Below are 16,865 nucleotides of genomic sequence, written 5' to 3'. Positions count from 1 at the left end.
CCCGTTTGAATCATGGTGCCGGTTGTAGGGTGAGAAAAAAAGGGGGAAGGGGGACAAGAAAACGAGACGGAAACTGCAAAAGAAGAACTGGAAGCTTTTATGCTTACGGAACAATCTCTGCTTTTAGCAGAATGCGTCCACTTTTTTCTTTCTCTTCCCCTTGGGTTGCACTACCCTTCCATTTCCCAGCGATGCTCCTTTAATGACCACTCCGCTCAGTTCCTTTCTTCCCTTCTCGAGACGTCCACTGGTGGTAGTGGTGATGTTCTGTGCGAAAAGTGTTTTATTCCGATGCCTCACCCGGTTGCTCTGCTCTGCTCAAAATGAAGCCAGTCAAGTGTAACGATGGCTGTGCTGTTGGCGAGTCAGAAACTCCTACTTCGGGCACCCAACCAAAAAAAAAAACACCACCAAAGACTTCAACAGCAATGGGGAATGATTATTATTCCATATACATTTTTTTATTCCCATCACCCGCACCCGTTTGGCCGCCATCATTTCACTGCCGCAACGGACGAATGTATACTTTTATTTACATTTCTTCTCGTAAAGCACGTAAAAGCGTTGGGGAAATGGTCGTTACAATCCGCCGAAGCCGTTAGACAACGTCCCGTTTTGATTAATTAGCAAACGGAGCAAAAGGCACCACAGTCATGATGGGCGTCTATAGTGCAAGATTGTAAACCATTTTTATGTGTAAAAAGCATTAAGATACGCTATTTTAATAGAACTGAACAATAAAAATATTAAAAAGGCCAATTTTTATATGTTATCAGTTCTATTTTAGCATATAATTCTAAATTTAGAACATTATTCGATTTGTTTTCGATTTGTTGTCATTGTAATATTGTAGAGTCAAAGGTATGTGAATTCATTTACCATCCTTTTTTAAAATCAACTACTAGTACTAGTCACAACATTTAGCAATTAGTTATAATCATGTTTGTTATTATGCTTCACTGTTGTAATGCTTTAATTTAAAACAAATATAATTTTTGTGTTTTATTCTTTTGGTCATTTTGTTGCTCTTGTAGTAATAAAATTGTTGCTATGCTTATGGTTTTATTTTTATTATATTTTATATTATTTTAAACCCATGCAAACGTTTCTGCGTGGAGGAAACGCTCTTTCTATGTGCACCAGCAAGAACTCTTGTTTGACAAACAGCACCATCGGACGGTAGATGATGGGAGAAAAAATGTTATTTTTAATTAAGAAAACCACCTTCCAGCCTGCTATGGGATCAACCAGCCTGCTATGGGATCAATTAAAGGACCAGTTATTTTCTTGCTTTCCGTTTATTTCTTCGTCCACCGTTTGTCTAGTGTCCGCTAAGTTCACCCGGCTTTTTCAACCTTCAACGGTACCTTCAACGAGTCCACTCGTGGAACAGTTTTTTTTTTTCAATGATTGTGTTCTTTTTAACTACTTTTTGCACAGAAAATCATATTTTCCGCAGCATCCATGTACACAGACACACGCTCGCACAAGCGCTAAAGAAAACGCACACGGAAAAGTTGTTGACTCAAACATTGACAGGAATGGTGCGGGAAATTTTGCTCCATTCGCTTCGTAAAAAGCATCCAACCGAAGCAAAGCGAAGTGCGAAGAAATGCCCGAGCGGTCTCTTCAGTTTTTGCCCCGTCCTTTTTGTTGACATCTTCGGTGGACATCGCATTCTCACGGGTGTGCAAACGTTTTGCGCGAACCAAAGCCAAGGGACGAAACATTGTCCAGACGGTGCAAAACGAAGTGGGAGTGGGATCGGTGAAGCGAACTCGTGCAACGGACAAACGTTTTAATTTTTTGCCTAATTAAAAAATAACACAATTAAAACCTCATCATAGCCGTCGTTCGTGAGCGGGAAATCGGGAGCTTGGGTGGGTTTGTTTGGTGGATGATGGGAATGGATGGTACACCCTAGTCCCTAGTGCAGACAGGACATTGGTCTGCCATGGTTGTCTGTGTCTCGAAGGAAAAGAACGAGATTCAACCTTTTTTTTCTATCCACCCTCTCACTCCAACCACCCAGGCTTCCGTTGGTCTGTATTGAAATAAAACGATACTGAAGAAACTATAAATTCTATTCATTTCGTTCGAATTTTCAGTCTGTTACTACTTACAAAGCATAACCAAAAGAACTTGTAGAGCTTCGATTTTAAGAATTTGTTACGAAACAAACACATTGCAATCGATAACGGGAAGCAGACCAACAATGTGTTTTACAGTATTGAACTTCAAACGTTTCGTAATGATTTCGGTACAGTCCGATGAACAAGACAATCGTTTTGAGAATGCCAAATATTTCACATTGAACTAGATGTTCGGACAAATACAATGTGAGTGAACGTCACTGCAACCAAGCCCGTTTTGTAAAACACAACTCAAGCACTTCTTTATGCTACTGCATGAAACACTTCCTTTGCTCGTGGTTGGTCGTTAAACGTACAGCTAATGAAAACAATTATTTGTTTTAATTGTGCGCCAAAGCATAGACCAATAACAAAAAACGACCCCATCCTGCATCCAAACCATTTTGCTTTTGGGGTTAGTTTCATTCTCATTACCTGACCATTATCTGAACATCTTCATGCGGCGCGTGGAATTTGATCACACTTTAAAAAAAAAAATCACCTACCAGTTAACTTAATTACGACCACCCTTCCCGTTAAGAGAAGCAATAGGCCACTTCGAAACGAAACACCGCACGGGAAGATTTAATTGAAGAAAACATGATTAATTCACGTGGCGTCGAGTACCCCAACCTGATTGGATTGAATTTTCGTTGCGTAGGGTTGATGCGTGGGGAGCCGTGGAATGCCGTGCCGTGCAATAATGGAATTTACAGTGGTCATCAGTCTAGTGGAAATAAAATGATTTTATTTACTTAAACTTGTTTTACCTTCCACTTGCTACGGATTCGTTTATTTCGTTCCTGCAGACTGTACCGAGAACCCTGCCATATTCTGATAACGATACTAAACGATCGTTTTCCAGCACTTTAATGGGACGTGATAAACGGTTACTGTTAACTAAATCTTATTGAACAATTCTACTGACTTTAATGTACAATTTAAAAATTAAAGTGCAGAATATATTTTCAAAGTTGCTATTGATTGCTTAGAATTGTGCTGTTGGATTTAAATTCAATGATTTTGTTGAGCAAATAGTATACTTTTGGGCGTTTTTTTCGAATTCAGTACTATCAGAGCATTGTAAGTCGACTGATTTATGTGTTCAGTTTGCGAATTTTGTGCACTTATAGCAATAATTTTTTAAAACTGCTCTCTGATGAGAAAACCATATTCGTATGTACAAGTACTCCTAAATGTATGCAAGCAATTCGGTTACCGCTTAGAACGAGAATGATTCGGGCAACAACATCGTTGCACTGTAGCGTGAGGAGTCGTACTGGTTCAAAGCAGTACAGCTTTTAATATGATTTACGTTAAACTTATAGATATCTAGTTATTGATTTATCAATATTCAAATTAATGCAAAGCCTGCTATTGAAACTGGGAGACAATTTTAAAAGCGAGTACAAAAAAAAACACAACGATCAAAGGATTAAAATACTTGAATTGGATTTTTTAATCGCTTGACTACTCTTTCCGAACAAAACTTCTTTCGTCATTCGTAACAATGTCAATATGACTAATTCATTCTAAAATCCCCTATAACACCCTTTCTCCACCATGTTCCATACATGTTCCCTCCATATGCCGTGCATAGCAAAATGTGTAAAACACAGTATGCTGAGTGATAAAACACTTAGACGAGACTTAAACTATCAATCTATGGTCAATTAACACGATAAAGATCTGGCTAAAAATGACCACACTCTACTCTCGGTGAAGGTAAACGGAACGGAGAATAAAAGTGTGCCAGTTCAAACGAGTTGACCGAACTGTCTACACATTCTGTCATCGGTGCTCCTTTTGTGTTGTACAAAGTTTACGATAATCCCGATCGCTCGTAATCTGCTGCCTCGTTATTCAGGGATTGCATTGCTTCCGTTTATTGCAATCGGCACATCCGCCTGCATGCGGAGCACCAGATTCATATATTCTTTCATCAGAGACGTTGGAGCAACGCTCCACGTTTTCTGGGACAGTGAGTGACAGCGTTAAAAATAAAAGCTTCGTCCGAGTGCACAGTACAACAATGGATAAGAGACCACCTTCCACTTTCGTCTTGTTTTTTTTTTCACCTAACGCTCTGAACTAATAGCTTTAAACGTTCTAGGTTTGTACTTATTTTTTTCTATACTCAGTTTGTGCTTTTGAAATCTAAATAAAGGTACAGAAAAGTCCTGATGATGGATACAACAGACAACAACAAAAAAAATCATATCGAAAACTTTTCTCCTTCCTTGGGAAAGGTTGTAGCAGCATCGACGCTTGGTGGCGGGAAAGCGTTGAAAATCGTCCAGAGTGTCCGTCGTCAAGTGCATTTTCTCTACGTCCACCTTTGAACCGTTGCGTTTCTTTACCACCGTACCCGATTTTCCTGGGTTCCGCTTTTTTTTTTGTTTCTTTGCATCGCTCCACTCTGAGATGAACACCACGTCAGCAGCAACTTTTCTTGAGCTGGGCAAACGACAGCTACCCGAAGCATGTCCCGGACCCGGGGTTTGCTATAGTTGTTGTGTTTTCCTATTTTTCTACTATTTTCATTTTCTCAAAGTTCTGTATTTCTTTTTTTCGTAAGCAATTTATTTTTTACCATGAGAAATAAATTAATTTTTCTCCTTTACTTACCTCCTACACCGGTTCGTGCACTTTGCATTTTAAAATCTTTCCATCTTGCTGGTCTGTCGTGCTGGTGCTCCGCCCTACTGTCCCGCTGCTAGCACACAAAGTAAGTGCGAATGGGAATGAAAATGTGGAAATTAATACAAACTGCCCCGGTGTACGCGTTTCACCTCGCTCGCCGGCTTGCGGCCCGGAGAAAACGGGCCATCCGAAAGGTGACTGATAGCACGCAACGAAAGAGTGGAAACGGTCCGGCAACACTCACCGGGAGTCGGGGCGGTGAAAAATGGGCAAAGAAAAACGATGCACACTCTATACCCTGGGTGCTGGCCGGTACGCTTCAGTGCCCGGACACAAAGGACGATGAATGGAAAAATGAGGCAAAACTTTCAACTCCTTCTCAGTCGATGGTGACATCAGCTTCCACTGTCATTATCGTACTTTTCAATGCTCAGCCCGATTGCTTAGTAAGAAAATGGAGAGCTACTGGAAGCCGGGGGTGCTATTTCACCGAGTGGTTGGCCCAGTAATGGGAGACGAGGAGATGGCAATATTTATTGCTAAAATAACATTTTACCGGAGAACGCAATAGGATATTTCCATTCCGAAAAGCGTTACCCACGGTCGGTGAAAAGCTTGGGGCGGAGTGGTGCGACCGGGACGTAAGCAGGCACCAGTGCGATGCTTCTTTTACAGTTGCTAAATCATTGCAAATGATGAAAGCTGGCAGAAGTCATTTTTATGGATTTAAATAGAGTGGATGGTTCTTTTTGGAGGCGAACTTCTTTGCATTTGTGCACGCTGTGTGATGATTGTGATGGATGTTGGTATCATTGTCCAGTCTGATTCAATAGTGACTAATTTTATTGGTCTAACTTTTTACGTTTTCAATCTTCTGTGTTTTTAGTACATTTTAGTACAACAAGCTTATTTATATAATTTTTTTTTTAAGATTATGTTCTTGAATAAACATTGAGATAGTTCATGTTTTTACTGCATTTTCTAATATGGCCAATAGTTCTTAAATTATTCACTTCACTTGAGCAATTCTATTATATATCAAATCGTTTTCCACCTTTCTTTTTTATATAAGACCATATATCCGTCCTTCTTTCTGCACGATAACATTTTTTTCCCTCTTTTATTTATTTTTATACCTCGTCTAAAATATCTTGCTTAATACTTTATAATTTAGAAAAAGATCTGATAACTAGAAACTGAGGTAATTGATAAGCTGCAATAATTACAGCTTTTTCTTTTTCAGTTTTCGCCTGAAAGATGCTGATTAAAAGAACGACCGTATTATTCTTTTGTGTTTGAAAACTAATTATGCAATCGATGGCACATTTTATGTTCCCTATTATACATTATCTCTTTCGTTCTCTTGCCACGGTTAAATACCATCTATTCAGCGAGCTTTAATGAAGAGTTGTGTAAAAAAATAGCTGTATAAACTGTGAAAAAATATTGAATCAAGCGAAACGAACCCAAAACTACTCAAGAAATTGTTTCTACAATAAACAAAACGAGCGAACAGTAAAGAAATAAATTACACTGACTGTTCGCTGATGTAGGCTCCTCTCGAAAAACGACTAAAACAAGAACGTGGAAATGGAATTTAAATAAAAAAGAAACCGACACAAAATAAAACCAATGACTGGGTAAACGTTCTAAAATATCTTGCGCAAACGGGAAAAGACATAAAGCTTGCAGCAAAGTGTAGCAAAATATCGTACACTTTTGTTATTTAAACAACTTTTTTATCTGACAGCCTGTTTTCGCTACGTTGCCTTTCTCGGCGCTACTGTTGTTGGCATTATTTCTGTTTGCTAGTCGTTTCTTTTGACTGGCCCCCAACGACTTCCCTTGGTCCACGGCCAACCAAAGGAAGCGTCCGAGACTGCTATCAAGCAGCCGGGTTTTTTTTTTTTGTTATTTGTGCTTCTTTTCGTAAAAAACTCTTTTTTGCTGCTGATATCTTTAGTCTGTTTTCCCTTTTACCATCTCGTCCCTGATCATGTGCTAGCAAATGGTTTGCCTTTTTTCGCTTCCTTTCGTAGCAGTTTGCCCCATGCAAGAATCCGGTCGAAGTTTTTCCTTACTTCAAATTCATTTTCTCCCCTCTTTGCGACCCGTGTTGTTCCGCCCGCTCACCGGCAGAAGCTCAAGGGCCAGCTCTGCCATGCTAGTTTATTTTTTCCTTTTAAGGAAATAAAAAAAGGAAACACCCCAACTCGAAACCAAAACAGCTCGAATGTCTTCCTCCGTTTCGTTTCAATTTTCATTCTTGGAGCGCAAATTTTCGCCCTCGGACGGGAAGCGAACAAACAAAATGGAGATGAACGCCACGAAACCTTTTCACACTCGCCCCATGCCGGGAATGGAGGAAAAACAAAGTCCGCTGTTCCGTACCGCTTTCCACTGGGACGGCCACCATACCGGGGGCATCCGCATCCGTCGTAATTGTATCTGTGTGGAGCTTTTTTCTCACTCGCGCTGTGCACCCTTCACGAGTGGGTTTCATTCAATTTGTTCGTTTTGCGTTGCCCTGCATTCTTCCCGCTTTTTTATCCAACACCAGTGCCGGGTCTTCAACCGTTGACCGAACGAAGCGTCAGAGCAAGACAGCGGACACGCGATGGTACGATGGAAATTATAGCTTTGGAATATTTTAAAATTTTCTTAATTACGATGTACACTGCGAGCGACACCGGTCCGGGGGAAGGAAGCTTGCTTTTTTGTGCATTAAAAGCGTCCAAGCGTCTGCTGGGTATCTTTTTTCGCACTCGGGGAAAATCCGGAATATGTCTTACGGGTCGAGTTGTTCTCATCTCGTCCTCTAGGTGGCATTATGCGAGCATCATTTGCGTGTATGCTGAATCGCGGAACGAGGAAAAGAGTGTAGCCGGTGCAAAGATGTGTAAAGCTGTAAAGCTACAGACGGTACAGCAATTGAGAACCAAACCAGAGATAACTGACTCTGCTTCCTTCGTACGTATTTCCATACAGCATTGGGGAGAAAATTAAAATAACATAAAGAACGAGTGCAAATATGCTCAAAAAAAATGCCATCGTCTTGGTTTGGCGAACGAACGATAAGGAATGTACACATTTCCGGAAACTGCAAACATGTACTCTACCGCTATCGTTCTAAGTGTATAAATTGTTTCAAAAGTAAGAAATGCAGATAATTATAATAATTAATATTTTTATTCCAGCAGTCATAAACAACTGGGCGTCTCCATGTGTTGTACTAAAACACCATCCGCCTCCTTTTCTTTGTATATATGCTTTGCTATATTTTAAAAGCTATTTTTACTGCATTTCATTTTGTTATTGTCTAATCGATTAGAATAATTATCATAGTACAAACACGTCAATGGTGGAGATCACACCACTATCGTTAGAATGCCCACGTTTGATGTAGTATTAGAACAACAACTAAACAGCGCTTTGAGTCTGACAAAACGGCCTTTATCCGTGTTATTATCGATAGTGTGGGTTAGTTTTCGATTTTTCCTATTGATTAAAACCAACACAAAAACACCGCACCGTTTAGCCATGCGTTCGGGATAGGAAAACAAACCGCCACCTTTTTCGCAAACCGCGGGCAAACGAAAACAATTAGAACGAACCACCGAAGGGACGTTCGGGAACCTGCGTACGATGATGCATACCGAGCGTCTGTTGTCCCATTCCACGATACCTTCGCTACAACAGCTATGCTTTATGCGTACTGCTGTTTAGATATCTCTCCTCCCACGGTACCCATTGTATTGAAGTGAAAATTAGATTCTAAATCTAAAAAAAAAAAACTCTCATAGAATCACATACACATACGGGCAGCTATATATTTTCCGTCCACTAAACAACGCGCTTTAGATACCAAACTGCTGCACAAACAAGAAGGGGAAAAAAGCTACACGTTTATGCCGTTCAAATGGTTCGCTAGCCGATTGCAATCATACACGGTCGATCCAGTTCTAGCTTCGTTTTCGTTGGCTTCCGTGTCATCTAGCATCGCGAGTAAAGGAAAATTCCCGGGACACTCGATGTCAGCAGCATTCCCGGAGCTAGAAACACATAGATTTTATTTATATTAATTCTCGATGATAAATTATAAATTCTGCTTCGTTCGAACACATGCCTCGTTTCAATTAAAACGATCTATAGAAATAAGGACATGTTTTGATACATGTACGGGGCTAGCTGGTCAAAGATTAAAAATTGAAACAAATCTCTGGCAGTAGGTTTATTGAAAACAAAAATGTTTCATTGCATCGTATCCTTCCAAATTTATGTTATATTATACGTAAATCATTTTAGATTCAAATATTATTAATCTCCTTACATTATTTAGGATTTTTTTTCAATTTTTACTTATTAAAAAAATTAGTATAATTTTATTATTAAAAAAACATATTTACGACAATATGGTTCCACTTTCATTAGTGGTCATGATAATTACATACGCGACCGTATGACTGTAGATGTACGATAGTGCATACGAACAGATCCTCCAGCTATTGATGATAACCATGACGACGACGATGATGATGATAACATTAAATGTAATTGCTACACCAAAATCTATTTCATATATAACTGGGTGTTTGATGTGCGCCTGGCCTCGTGTGCGTGTACGCGTACTAATATTTATTGACGTCCGGTCGGATGAGGCATAGATCTAAACCCTAATGCCACTTCAATCGGTTCACGCCAAACAACTTTTCTACCTTCCTTCCGCCAGATAGGTGCCCCCGTTCGGCAAAAAGTGTTTTGTGCGCGTTGTTTTTCCGAAGTGAACTTATGATGGTTGCCTGCGCTCATTAGCTCGTAAAACTATAAGCCTATAAAGCAGCGTCACATACGAACACACGCACAGGCTACAGTGTAGCTAAGCGCACCGATCCACACATACACACGCGTGCAAATGCAATGCCCGCACCCCACAGGAATGACGGTCCGTTCCCCCGCCAGTTGTCGCTCTCTTTCTGATGCTCTTTTTCGTCCTTTTCCAATTATCGTTTTCCTGTTTGGAGCCTACTTCCGAGCCATTCGGTACCATATTACGTATCTACTTGAACGCAATGCACGAGCCGTACGCACTATCCATCCACACCTAGTTACCCTCTTCCTGCGTCGACGTCAGAATTCGCATGCACTCGCTGTTATTTACAGTGCGTGACAAAGTTTCCCTTTTTGTTTTACGATTGAGAATTTTTATTTAAAAAAAATATTCAAACCAATTGTATTGATATTATAAAAGTAAATTTTGTAAACTGATTTACAAAACCAAATTTTCAAACAAGAAAACTAGTTATGATGATTCAATTTATTTTAATCGCTGTAAGTAATCGATCTATAACTGATCATATCTTTGAGAACAAAAAATAGTGCTTTTGATTGAAAACTTTAACTTCCTTAAATACTATAAACTATTCCTTCTTCTTGCATTGTCTAAGACAAACAGATAGCTGAAGACAGTCTGTCAAACGCTTATTTTTTACACCTAGCCTGAACTAATTTTGCATTTTAAATCTCAAAGTTCATAACAATGGTGTTGCATAAGGTTGTACAGCACTGTAAACACATGTTGATTGGATTTTGCCTACGCAACACTATCACACCACTATCGCCACCGATTTCTCTGACAGGAGGCAAGATCGAACGGGCATTACACTTCCATTCCCATTACGCCGTCCCTGCCACAGGGAATTGTGTCCTTCACATGCAATATACACACACACACACATACACGAGTGCCCAGTGTGCCAATATCGCGCACGTTTGTAGAGCGTGGTGGCAAACGCGCGGCTCACATGCAGCCCGCGTGATAGTTGCACATGTCAAACTATCTTCTCTCTTGCTCCGCCACACCTAGCAGCTAGTGGGTAGCCGTTAGGAAACCGCTACGAGTGCCTCTCGTTCCATTTTCCCCCTTCCACACACACACACCCACACTGGATGGTGACGTCGTGCGACCGTTATTATTATTTTAAGGACGAATGCGACTATCCACCACTACAAACGGACGCTCAAAACTAACACCACGGCACGGCGGAGTGGGCGCCAGATTCCGTGTGTCGGTGTAGGGTGTGTATGTGTCTCTCGGCCCAGTAGTGCAAGGCACGGGAAGCATGAAGAAAACCATCGCACGAACGCTTTCCTCCCCAGGCTGTCGGGCAACGGTTCTCGCCAGGTTTCGCCGTGTCGACGTCGCGCGGTTTGGAGCAATTGAAAGTTGTTTAAAAAAGTTGTTTAAAAAAAGACACCAGCGAAAGCGGGCGAGAAAACGTTGTTTAAAAAAGACGACGCTACCCCGGGACGCCGCGAGTTGAGAAGCGGTGTTCTCGCAGACTTCCCTCCGGGTTTAGTGGGGGGAGAGGGGGTTGGTTTGGATGTGTCACACTCGAGACACGATGCATGCATGGTCGCATGAGTCCGACTAGAAACTGTTCCATGCAGACAAGCACACGCACACAAACGATAGAGCACGGTTTGAATCGAACGGATCTGAAGCTCTTTAAAACTATTACCTCGAGTTCATTTGAGAAGGGATTGTGGATATCCTAGTGGGATTCACTTGATTGGTGTCCTTGTGCATTTGGTTCAACCGGTTGCAGGGCATGCTCTTGCTGCGCTAGATGATTTTCCCCTGGGAAATGGGAAAGGTCAACAGTTATCCAGCAGGCACCTGGTGAGAAGCGAGAATAGCATACAAAAATTGCCAAGTTTGAAGAAAACACATTCAACCATAACTCAATCATGGCGATAACCTGCATTCAATGGCAATGAGGGGGCTTTATTCGTTTGAAATATCTTCAACTCAGGACCGAAACGCTTTCACCAAAGGAAATTCCTCGTCACAACTTCAAGCTTGTAAGAGATTCCCTAGAATTCGACGGCTAGTGGGTGTCTTCTAGCTTTCCAGAGCTTCGTAAAGTGAAAGTGTCTTATCTGAAGTTAATTCGCTAACGATGATGAGTTTTTATATAGGTAAAGACTGTGACTGAGTAATATTTAAGCAATATGTAATATGTTTTTTTTAAAGCTTTTGTATCTGAATGTTTTTATCGTTCTTTTTTATTCTCCACATGAACGCTCATTAAAGATATTTTGCATATCTTCGACCGATATCTTAATCAGCTATAAACAAGTAATAAGTAGAAACTACCTTTAAGAGGACGGTTCGTGTTCGCGGACCATACAACGCCTAGAAGTATGCAATATTAATGTTAAAACGTTCAAAATAACACTCCCAATGTTGAGAGGCCTACTGAGCAATTGTGAAAAAATAATATCTTATTTTTTTCTTATACAAAATATATATATTTTTTAAGATTAAGTAAAGAATTCTGAAAAAAAACTAATCACTTGTAATGAAACAATAATCACAACACTTGTTTCAATATTTAAGCTTATCGAGTCTGACAAGAAGTTGTGTTTGTGAAAGTTATTTTTTTCTTTCATTAAAGTCTCTACAATAGCTTAGACCCTAATTTTAAATTATTTATTATGTATTACATATCAAGATATTTAAAGTTCAGTTTAGTTTTATTTTATAAACTAAATTAATTGTCTTGTCCACCCAATACCAATTCAAACTCTACATCTAATAAAACCCTGAAAGTAATTATTCGACTACCGCATTATATACATTTTTAGTTAATCATTTTATATAACCGATAAGAAATGTCTTGTCAAATCACTCAACACAACCCTTTAGTATCCTTTTAACAACGAAGGATTCAATTTTTACACATATCTTATTAAAAAAAAATAAACAAGTATATCTCCAAACCAAGCGCCAATCACACATCGCGCAGGACCAATATTTGGGATTTTTGAGATGGAAAAATCACACTTCATTGGAAAAAAAACCGATGGTCACTCCAATCCTGCCGCATGCACTACGTGATGAAAGAGATGAATGATAGTAACTGTGGAATAACCAAAAAGAAACCCCGATTTCAAGACCGTTTGTCTACAAAGGACGACTACAAAGGCCCGTGAATAAGCATCGCCAACAAAAAATCTCCACTTCCTGGTGGGAAAAGTGGGCGTACATTTTTTTTTTGCTTTGCGTTCGTTCCATTTCGTTATTTTCATAGCTGGTGCCACATCGTGAATGGGGCTGCCGGATGCAGGCCTATCTTTATCCCGTACTGTCCACCGTGCTGTCGGCAATGGTAAGGGTACGGCACTCACGAATCACGGTACGCGTGAGGCCTACGCCTGACCGTCACCATGTGCCCCGAGACCGTGTGCGTGAGGGAGAATGTTTTTTTTTCGCCTATCCTATTTTTTCCCGTGGTTCTTTTCATGGCTTCAACCACCCAACCGAACCCAATCCCCTTTCCTTTCGGGATTCGTCCTTTGGCTGGCCCAGCTTTGGGCCCGATTCCGACGAATCAGCGACCGTTGGTCGCGTGCGTTTGTGCGTGTGGTGCGGTGGGTTTGGTTTCATGCGTTCCGGACCGTTCAGCAGCTAGGGAATTGTGGATTTTTTCCGCATGCGTGTGTGTGGGGACCGATGCGTACCGGTATGCGTGGGCCTTTCAACAACAGCCGCCCCCATCGAGTCCGTTCGTTTCCGTTTTTTCCATCGGTGGCGTATGATAGTGTTTGCCGATTGCAGCAGAATGCACCGAGTGCACGCACTTTCTACGCTGATGCACTCCACGATCGCTACAGCCCAAGCAGGAGAGAGAGAGAGATAGAGAAAGAGCAAAGAATCAACGGACTGTGAGGAATGCCACAGAAGGGTTATAAATCCTCTTTTTGTTTTCTCCGCCTCGACGCGATGATGAGGAGCAGGTGGAGGACGTTTCACGGTGAGGAAAATATTTCCATAAACCAAACGAACAATATTGACGCGCGGATTTTTCCACCCTATACGCACACCAACACGCGTCGGACTAGCGGTACCTATTTTTTGCCTATTTCCACGCCATTTAAAATAGCGCTGATGCAGCAGTGGGCGGTTGGGCGTAGAATAAAAAACACACACAGAACAGAAGATGGTACCCCCAATAAACCAATCGAACCGCCGTGCAGTAGTGGTGAAATTGCACTATGTACTACAGACACCGTGCAGTGGAAATGTTGGGAAAAACCAACCGTAACATTTAAACACCATCCCGCATTCCCGGCTCGCGAAACGATGGAGCAGCAATATATGCTCCCTTCGCTTGACTGTGCCGGGGGAGTGGTTTTCCCGATCCGATTATGTGTTTGATGATTTGTCAATTTTTTCCTCCCCTCCAACAATTTTGCTGGGTTTTCCGGGAGCCGGCATCCCGGCTGAACGATTGAATGGTGAAAAGTATCATTTTTGATATGTACCTGAGATGGCAATACACCGGAAACATCCGTATGGGAATGGGTTCAAAATGGCGCGTAAAGTTTTCGGTGCGGGCTGGGCAACAATGTTTTATCCAATCGTTTCATTAGGAATATTATACGAAATGATTAATGATCGCAGAAGGATCTGTCACGTACCAAAACTGACTGTGCGTTGGAGAAATTTTTGAAGCAAGCATCGCATGTTACAGCAAATGGTGGAGGTATTTGCAATTATTTTTAGATAAACAAAAATTGTAAACTACCAGTTTTAAATTTTTACAAATATTTCCAAAGTTATTCAACTTAGATTATTTCTCCATCAATTTTTCGAATCTATTTTTCTAGACATTTTACTGCCATTGCTCCGGTACGTACGCCTAATAGCTGCAGATAAGAAATTTCGAGCAGAACCAAACAAATCGTTGAGAATGATTAATTTATCGCGCAACTGTTCTATTGTTTGACAACTATAATCTAAAACTTAAGATTTCCAACTTGAAGTATAGACTATGCTCTGCATGTGTGTATCTATAAGCCCCGGAAAGTATGCAAATATCATGACAATAAAGGATTGCTAGTAGAGAGCTCTTTTGTAGTAGAGTTAGTAATTCTACAGAAAATTTTCAAGTTCTTGAGGAAAGTTTCGATCTTTTATAAAATATTGCATAATTACAGGCGCAAAAACGTTACACATCAGCCAAGAAACATTTGCACCAAATGGTGATACGTCGGCTTTGTGAAAAACTCTCAAAAAGATCAATATTCTCTAATAATAAAGCAAATAACAATGCCAACCGCTATTTCAATAAGCAAAAATAAAAATAAACAACTTCTTTGGATCCAGAAAATCCTTGGCAAACATTCTGTTTCTGTTTCAATCAAAAATTTATCCCAGAAAAAAAGCCAGCCAAATCTCTGCAATGTTTTTACCAGTTTTAATCCATCGTACGAATATGGTGTGTGAACCGCGCCAAATAAAGGAAACAAAACCCCAAAAAAAGCACACCAACGTCACAAGCTTTCCAAACCACTAGCGCCTCCAGCGAGATAATCACACCCCAAACCAACAACAACAGCAAAAAAAAATATAAAACTTTTAAAAAATAAACTTTGTAAAACCACTCCTTTGGCTAGTGCGTTGCCCGCTTTCTTTCGGATGCTTTGTAGCCGGCTGCATAGTTCTTGACTTTTTGCTTCAAATCCATCCCTCGCAGACCACCGTCCAGCTGCCAAAGCACCAACAAGAACCGTTTCTTCGGTGGAAGCATACCGGGGGGTTTTGGGAAATTTATTTGCTGCATGTTTGCCAAGACAGTGGCCAGAAAGCTGGCAAAAACAAAAGAATGTCCACATAAAGGTAAAGGCGAACGACGGCGGAAAGGGTGCCCAGCAAACATACAGAGAACGGAGGGAAAAATTCAAAACTTGCCTGAACATGAAGATTCTGCACCGAAAGGAAGAGGGCTCTAGAAGAACAAGCGGATGAAAAAATGGAAACAAATCTTGAAAGCGCAACAAAAAACGGCTCAAAGTGCACAATATTAAAAGTGTACCGTACCTGCTCCGTTCTACCTTTCTAACGCTCTTCCTGGAACAGTGCTGGCTTAAGGTCCCCCCACTACTCCACGGCTTCTGGAGCAATCAGAAACAACGGAAGGGAAAATACAATCTCGAACAATTTACGTCGAGTATTGGAAAGGCAGTACGGCGAGGCCATCCAACCAGTCATCTCCCTTTCTGGTTCTTCGGAGCCAAAAGTCTACCGGTGATGGCCATGATGATGTTGATGATGGCTAAAAGGTAAACTCTTTCGCCCCGAAGCAAAGAGGAGTTTTAATCGGTAAAATTTTAAATTATTTTCTATCCCGTTGGGCCTGCTGGGAAAAGGGGTCAGTCTGTATTATTTTTTTTCTCTCCCCTTTTTTTTGCAATCCTGTTTCACTTCAAGATGGATATTTGGCACGAGAGGGAAAAAGGAAGAAGATAGAAGAATCTAAAGCAGCTTATCCAACCTGATCTTTTCTTTCGAACACCATTCTTTACGCCGTTGTTCCCAAGAGCCACAGAAGGAACGGACCGTATCGCAGAGGGTGTGGAAAATGAATTGCTAAAATAGTTTTCCCAATACTTGCCCAGCTCCATGGGATCGGTCCTATATACACACACACCGGAATATGCATATCTGGTACCGTTCTACCACAAGGGAAAACCGGCCCTTCGAGATGTGCGCATCGAATCTATTTCTTTTGCCACGATAGAAAGTCTTCTTTTCGTACCTTGACAGACTAACCCCGGTAAGACTAGTGCGACCGGAACTGGTTTGCATCTGCTGCGACCCAACCCCGTTTTTCCATGGGCTTCGTGAGAAGATTCTTTAAAACGGTAAACTTTCCCCATCCATTGGGGTTTTGGTGAATGAAACCAGCTGGTCGGTAAGAGTCATACACAAGACCGTACAGACAGTACGCTCACACACCACCCTAATCGGACGTACGCCTTCATTGGTGACGTGCTACAGAGGACCTTGGTACTGTTTCGTATCCTTTCGTTGTGCCGGTGGATGGCTGAAACCGTTGGAAATGAAGGTAGTGGAGATTTTGTTTGTAAACAGACGATAACCAGTGGACCATTTTACGAAAGACTTTGGAACCGGTTCGCTCCGTTCTGCCGACAGAAACCGATCCAATTGTACAAGCTGAGTGTCCCATGGGGTACTACTGAAAGGATTATCGATACTACGTTGTTGAAATAGAATATAAATGT

The 16,865-nt window shown here is 41.1% G+C and overlaps 1 protein-coding gene across 1 annotated transcript in view; it reads left to right on the top strand.

The window, feature by feature from the left end:
- The window catches only part of LOC128714461 (uncharacterized), a 43,330-nt gene that overhangs the window by 20,949 nt on the left and 5,516 nt on the right, over positions 1-16,865 (top strand). The window lies entirely within an intron of this gene.

The sequence above is a fragment of the Anopheles marshallii genome, chromosome 3, assembly GCF_943734725.1.
Source record: "Anopheles marshallii chromosome 3, idAnoMarsDA_429_01, whole genome shotgun sequence".
NCBI classification, from domain to species: Eukaryota; Metazoa; Arthropoda; class Insecta; order Diptera; family Culicidae; genus Anopheles; species Anopheles marshallii.
The sequence above is the reverse complement of the archived record's forward strand: the minus strand, read 5'-3'. Positions and strand labels throughout refer to the sequence as shown.